This window comes from Drosophila innubila, chromosome X (genome assembly GCF_004354385.1).
Source record: "Drosophila innubila isolate TH190305 chromosome X, UK_Dinn_1.0, whole genome shotgun sequence".
NCBI classification, from domain to species: Eukaryota; Metazoa; Arthropoda; class Insecta; order Diptera; family Drosophilidae; genus Drosophila; species Drosophila innubila.
In genome coordinates this window covers 32,970,290-32,977,119 of record NC_047626.1, presented here as the reverse complement: position 1 = coordinate 32,977,119, position 6,830 = coordinate 32,970,290, and positions in this window count along the sequence as shown.

The following is a 6,830-nucleotide window of genomic DNA, read 5'->3' as shown; positions in this document are numbered from 1 at the left end:
TAGTGCTCTGTTAGCGCGCAAGCAGCGTGCGTCGAAAAGTCATACAAAATGAGAATATTTATTTCTCGCCCCCTTTGCGTATTAGTGATGTAAAAATATATCGAAATATCGATAACTCGATTTTCGCGGAAGATATAATCGAGTACTTCAACTCAATGATTTTTTTTGACGATCTATCGAGTTGATTAAATCAAATTCCATGAAAAATCGAAAACTCACTAGGGCTTGTTCTACGTAGTTAATTTGTAGAATTCAGTTTGGTCGTTCAATTTTGGTTGAACAACCGTAATAAATAACCTTCCAAATTGCCAAAGCTTGAACAAAACATGAAAACGATGCAAGAAAAATAAGATTTATAATAAAAGTATGCGTGTATTTTGTGATTATAATTGCGTTTTCAAATTTAAGCAAATTTTTTTTGTAAACTCAATATTTGCTCGATCTACTATTTTCCGATATATCGACAACTCTATACTTATTTTTGGCGATTTTCTATTTCGATATAAAACTCGATCTAAAATTAAGATTTAAACCACTATTGCACATACATGACCTTATGTAGCCAGAAAAAGAGAGATGAAGTCGTTCGCGTAGACTCATCTCTATGGTGGGAATCCTGAAACAGATTCGGATTTGGTTTCGTTACAGATTTGATTTCGCCGATCAGCTGTTCACAGCTGCTCCATACATAATGCGTAGGGTTGCCAGGCAAATTTAAAAAATTATACGGAGAGTGTGGTAGCCCTAAGAGATTTCACGAAATCAGGTCTGAGGGTGATTTCGTTTTGATTTCATTTCGATGATATGCGAGACCGTGCATTTCGATAACATTATTTGGCCACACAAGAGAATGTTAAAAGTTTCTTGCATTTCAAGAATGAATAATTTAATAACGATATATTTAATGCTGAATAATTACTAAAAATGTCCTAGATGGATATAACAGCTAAGAAAAAAGGGCTGTGAGAATTGAAGCTAATGCACGAAAACTGCTTCAAAAGACGCAGATAATAAAGGAGCTGTTAATGTGTAAAATTGCGGCTTAAGCATTATAAACAAATAGTATTATTCTAATTATACTATTCTGCATCCAAACTATTAATAAAAAGTCTTAGAAAAACAAATTTCACACTTTCATTTGCCCATTTGTGTTTTGCCGCCATTTTTTAAATTCTCGAAATCAAAATCAAATCAGTGTGCAAAAGAGTCGTTCCTGAAACTGATTCAGATTTGATTCATCCAAATCGAAATCAAATCCGAATCTGTTTCAGGAATCCTACTTATTTATGCGTGCATCTTACAATAAGTTTGTGCATATGTATGGGCTGCTGAGAGAATTGACAACATAGCTTTGTTTATAAGTTGCTTCCCTTTAAATTTTGTATGTAAACTCTAATACCCTGTACAAACTAAGCTAAAGGTCTATTTTGCTGGGTCAACTCCAAATAAAAAAAGAAAACCCTAAATAGAGGGCAATTTAACATGAATTTAGCCAAAAAAATTAGATTGGGGACTCAACTAGTTTTTTTTTTAAATCTGAAGTTTCCATACAAAATTTCTTATTTTTGTTGTTGTTTTGTGCAACTTGTCACTTCTATGGACCGTAACCAGCACTAGTTTTGTTTGACTTGCCGATTTTATGGCTAGTTTACCAAGTACATAATGGATTTGTGAGTTTAATTTGGATAAAACTAAATCGATATATAATATAATGAAAATGGATATTTATTTTGAATATTTGGCCAAGCTACAATTTCTAAAGATGTTGGAAGAGCACTGGCGAAGCAATGATGTGATTGCGAAGTGTATGTGCATCCGTGAAAATGAAGCGCCGAAGCCAAAAATTCGCAGGCAAAAATAGGCAAATTTGTATGGAAACTTCAAAGATTTTTCGGCTAAATTCATGATAAGTCGGTCTCTTTTTGGGGTTTTTCTTTTGATTTGGAGTTGGCCCAGCAAAATAGACTATTACCCAAATAAATTTTCTAATGAAGAAATTTCAAGCATAAATAAATATTTAAAATTATTAAAAGAAGACATCGCATTTTTTTATCATCTACATTTATAAATTTATTAAATTTACGGTGTCTTTCTTTATAAAATATTAAAGGCAATAAATTTTAATAGGTAAAGGATATTTCATAGCACGCATGTTTTGTGTTACGCTTGCTGTTCCAGCAACGAGCTCTGCCAGCCAACTGAATTGAAACATTGTTAATGTTTGCTTGATTGCTCAGTACGAAGCTAACGTCGTCATCATGCATTTGCTTATTATTTTGATTTTTATACCCTGTGCTCATTAAAAATAGGCAAATGTACGAACAGGCAGAAGGAGGCGTGGCAGAGTTTCAAAAGTATATATATTCTTGATCAGGATCAACAGCCAAGTCGATCTAGCCCTGTCCGTCTGTCTGTCCGTCTGTTTGAACGCGTTGATCTCAGAGCCTATAAGTGGTAGAGACTTCAAATTTTTTATGTCGGTTCCTGGATACCATACATAGGTCAAGTTTGTTTCCAATTTTGGATGCCACGCCCCCTTCGCCCACAAATCACACAAAACGATTTACAGGCGCAATTTTTAAGATATCACTCCTTAACTAAACAATCAGGTGGGAAGTAAGTCTATTAAACGACCCTGAAAATTTCAAAGCGATTGACCCATTAATAGAGAAGGTATTTCGGAATTCCATTTAATTTAATAATTAAATTTGCATGGCAAGTTGAACGTGCGAGCGAGACAGCATGTATACGTTTATATGCAAGGCGCGCACAAAGACAGTACGAAAAAAGTACCCTTTTTTTTTTGGGTACCGAGTAAGAATCGAGCGATAAGCAAAAGAAATATCGATATTATGTAATAAAATTGTTGATGTATAATTTATGTATATGTATATGTATATGTATGTATGTATGATGTAAATACACAATTAGATTAAAATATAGTTGTGTTAATATATAAATATGTATTTTTGCATGGCAAAATTCCTTATGACGACACAATTTTTAATATAGTCGGAAAAGCGATCATTTTGCAGCATTACTTTTGCATCTTTGCCGAGCACTGAAAGCTGCAAAATAATAATTTTAATTATTAATATTTCCGATTCCTCACACATATATATAATAAGTACCTGCTTATTATCGTTGTAAAAAAAAAACTTAACATTTTCCGCTTTAAAATCTCATAAAATTAGACATTGTCTTTTTCTTCAAATTTCGCGCGCAGCAGCCTTTGGCAGGCTCGAATTTGATGCGTGAGAGGGGAAAATGGGTGCTGCCAGAATGCAGGCTAAGCAAAGTTGTAGTTTGTGGCTACTCTTGAGACACTCTACATCGTTTTCAAGCGATTACGATTACGATTTGCGATTTATCAATTTCTAATTAATTTAATTTAAACTACGTTTAATATAATACTGAGTCATATATTAGTGCCTTAATTAAGAGACTGGACACAGGGTATCCTACTGTCGAGCGTGCTTGACTGTAGCCGCACCTCACCGCGAGCGAAGCGAGCAGGGGGCGGAGCCCCCTTCTTTTTATTTCACAGCACACAAAACGAAAATGAGTTAACAGTATCACTGCGGACAGCAGTTCGCGTTAGTGACGAAAGCATCACGAAGGGTGCGAAAGGCGACTGACAATATATACAGCTAAGTTGGAAAATTTGTCATGATTGTCCGATCAGATCGAGTTATATACCGACCGAAAGGTTAACTTCTAACTTACAAAATGGCTTACTAAAACTATTTCTAATTCTCCTGGGTCATGAAATACGGGGGTGTAAGTGGGATGGGAAATATTTATATGATCGTTGGGGCTTTTTGTTGAAGAATAGAAGCTACAGGTATGTTCTATATATCATTGGAAATGTGTGGGGCTTTTATGCGTACCTTTGAACTTTTTTTTTCTTTTTTTTTTCTCAAGTACTCAGGTAACATTTTACAGGTGATATAATGTTTTGAAGCTTACATTTTGGCGATTTCTGACAAAATGGCCCTACCGATTTCTGTTAATTTATTTTATTATGTTGTAATACGTACAATTTTGCGTTTTTTGGTATATAAAACATAAGTTTTGGTTGAGGGGGTTCGGAAGATATTACCTGTTAAGTGAATAAATACATTTTTCTATCGGTCGAAAATCACGTTTTAGTACGAAAAACTTTTTGGTTTTATGAGATATCTCAACCAAACTGATACAATATGCACTTAACCCTCTAAAGGGTAAGACCGTCTGTAGACTGTCATCCGTTTTAAAAATATAAATGGAAAACTAATAAATATTTATTTTCAAATATATTTGTTATATATTAAGAACTGATTTTCTGACGTTTAAAAAAATATATGATTATTTTTCGTTGAGCCGTTATTATTGAAATTGTGGAAAATACCAAATTTAATTATGACCAAATAAATTGCAATTTCAATCGCCAAAAAAAATAGATTGACTAAGCCTATCGATTTGTGAATGAAACTGCTAGTAGGATATATTATTCTCTTGTTTTTTTAAAAAAAATAAATAAAAAAAAATGTAACTTAAAGTGTTCTTTAAAAGCGAAAAAATAAAGACCGCACACTGGGGCAGGCGGCCGATATGCGTGGCAAAAATCATTTTTTCGACGAAAGCGTTTGTAAAAAGTAATAAAGGCATTCGATAGAGAAATCTCCAGAGATTACAAATCCCAAAGATTTTTGAAATCAGGTAAAAATTGTGGGCGTGACAGCCTCTCAAAGTTGACCCTTATTTCAGTGCGCGCACAAATGTGGATTTTTTCCTAAAAATGCAAACTTTAAAACTGATTTGATGACAAGTTATATGACCGATCTTTATGTTTTTGGTTTCATCTGAAAAGTACATTCATTTTTAATTAAATGCCGTATGTTTCTTCACTTGTTGACCTTTCATTCCAGCGATGTTTAAAAAAAGCACTAAAATTAGGCTATTTTTTTACTTTGATGGAATAGAAAAAAAATTGGACTCCGAAGGACTCGATCCCACTACCACAGGAGTCTTCGTTAATCAATTCTCTAACGAAATAACCCCGGTCTTTCATGCGTCCAGCTGCGTCTGGGAGAGTTATAGGACGAAAACTGATGCAACCTCGCAAAAAAATGGTGATAGAAGAGGAAGAGCGCAGTACAATTACATACGTTTTCGGTATGCCTGTCTGTTAACGAATAAGATGCACAAAATATAGATGCGAATATAATGAATTAGCATTATTGTAACTTGTACCTGTCTTAAAATTGTTTAGAGCCGTTATTGCGCAAATTATGTTTGGGAAATTTTGAGCAGGTATGTATTGCAGGTAAAACCAATAGTGGAGGAAATTTATACGAACTTTTATCCGTTCTGATGCAATATGAATGGAAATCACTGCCTATTCTTTTCAATAGGGTTTTAGTTTTACCTAGTCAAAAGGAAATACCTATTTAATGATTCAAAGGCAATATTGGGTAAACTAGGTGTTGTTTTTTACCTAATTAAAAGGAAGTATGTACCTGTTTAATGAAATGTTTTACCTAATTTAAAAAAACTATTTAATGAAATGCAGTCAATGTTGTTAGACAGTTCATTTTTGACATCATAAGAGCCATTACCTATCTGGAGCTGCTTTTTTCTTGAACAGTATTTTTAAATATAATTCAGAAAATTTTCGTCAGTACTATAAGTGAAGTGTAATCATGGCTTTAAATAATTCAAAATGTTTCGAAATATTCGTTGCCACAAAAAACAAAGCTCAATTCCAAATGGCTATAATGAATGAATTAAAGATATCCTTAAACGATTTGTCAGCTGAGTTAATAGGCAAAATTACCAACTTTTATCGGAACTTGGACAAAAAATGGCAAAGATCCCAACGATCAGCAGAAAGGTTTCAGAGAATGTATTTGGACTGGCTTTATGACTTTACGGAACTTGAGGTGGCAGGAGAAGAAACGGGCCCATCTACTAGCCAAGGCAGAGGAAGACCGAGGAAGCCTTTCGAAGACTGCTCGACGTACACAAGGAAACGCAAGATAGACAATGCAGGAAAATAATCTGGACGATTCAACGCAGGATAAGGAATGCTATAAGCATGGAATTTCTCCATTACATTGTAGAATAAAGTGTATGGACTTTATTTTAAAGCTTGCGTACACAATTCCACGGCCAGGAGAAAAATATGACGATAAAAAAACACAGAAGGAAATCAGAGCTGACCGGAAAAAGATTATTCAAGCCGAGTTTACTAACAGGCTTGGATTAAAGGTGGACTACCCAAAGCACAATTATGGAAATACCAATGGGAATACGTCCAGAAGATTTTTCGCCAATGATGAAGTGACCTCTCAAATAACAGGTGTTCACAATGACATCATTAAAAGGTTGTCAGTTATCCTTAATGTCATAAATTCTAAGGAAATGATAAATTGCTCAAAATATGAAGAGTATGCATCAAAAACAAAGCAACTTTTGATTGAAATGTACCCCAAGAAGTTGCTTACTCCTACCGTTCACAGGATTTTGGATCATGGCGCAGATTTAATTGAGTACCAATGCCTACCGCTTGGAGAGTTGTCCGAAGAAGCACAGGAATGCAAAAACAAGGAATATAAAAATTTAGGTACACGAATACTTGCAAGATTTCACGTGAGAGACAGAATGAAGACCTTTTTAATACGCTGTCGGCCTCTTCAGATCCACTTGTTTCATCCTTTAGACATGTTAAATCACGAAAGGATTTAGAAGAAAATAATTATAGTCCCGAAATGATAAGTTTATTAGATATTAATCCAAATGTTGATGAATATTTTGAAAAAAGTCAGGCATAAAATAAATATATACAC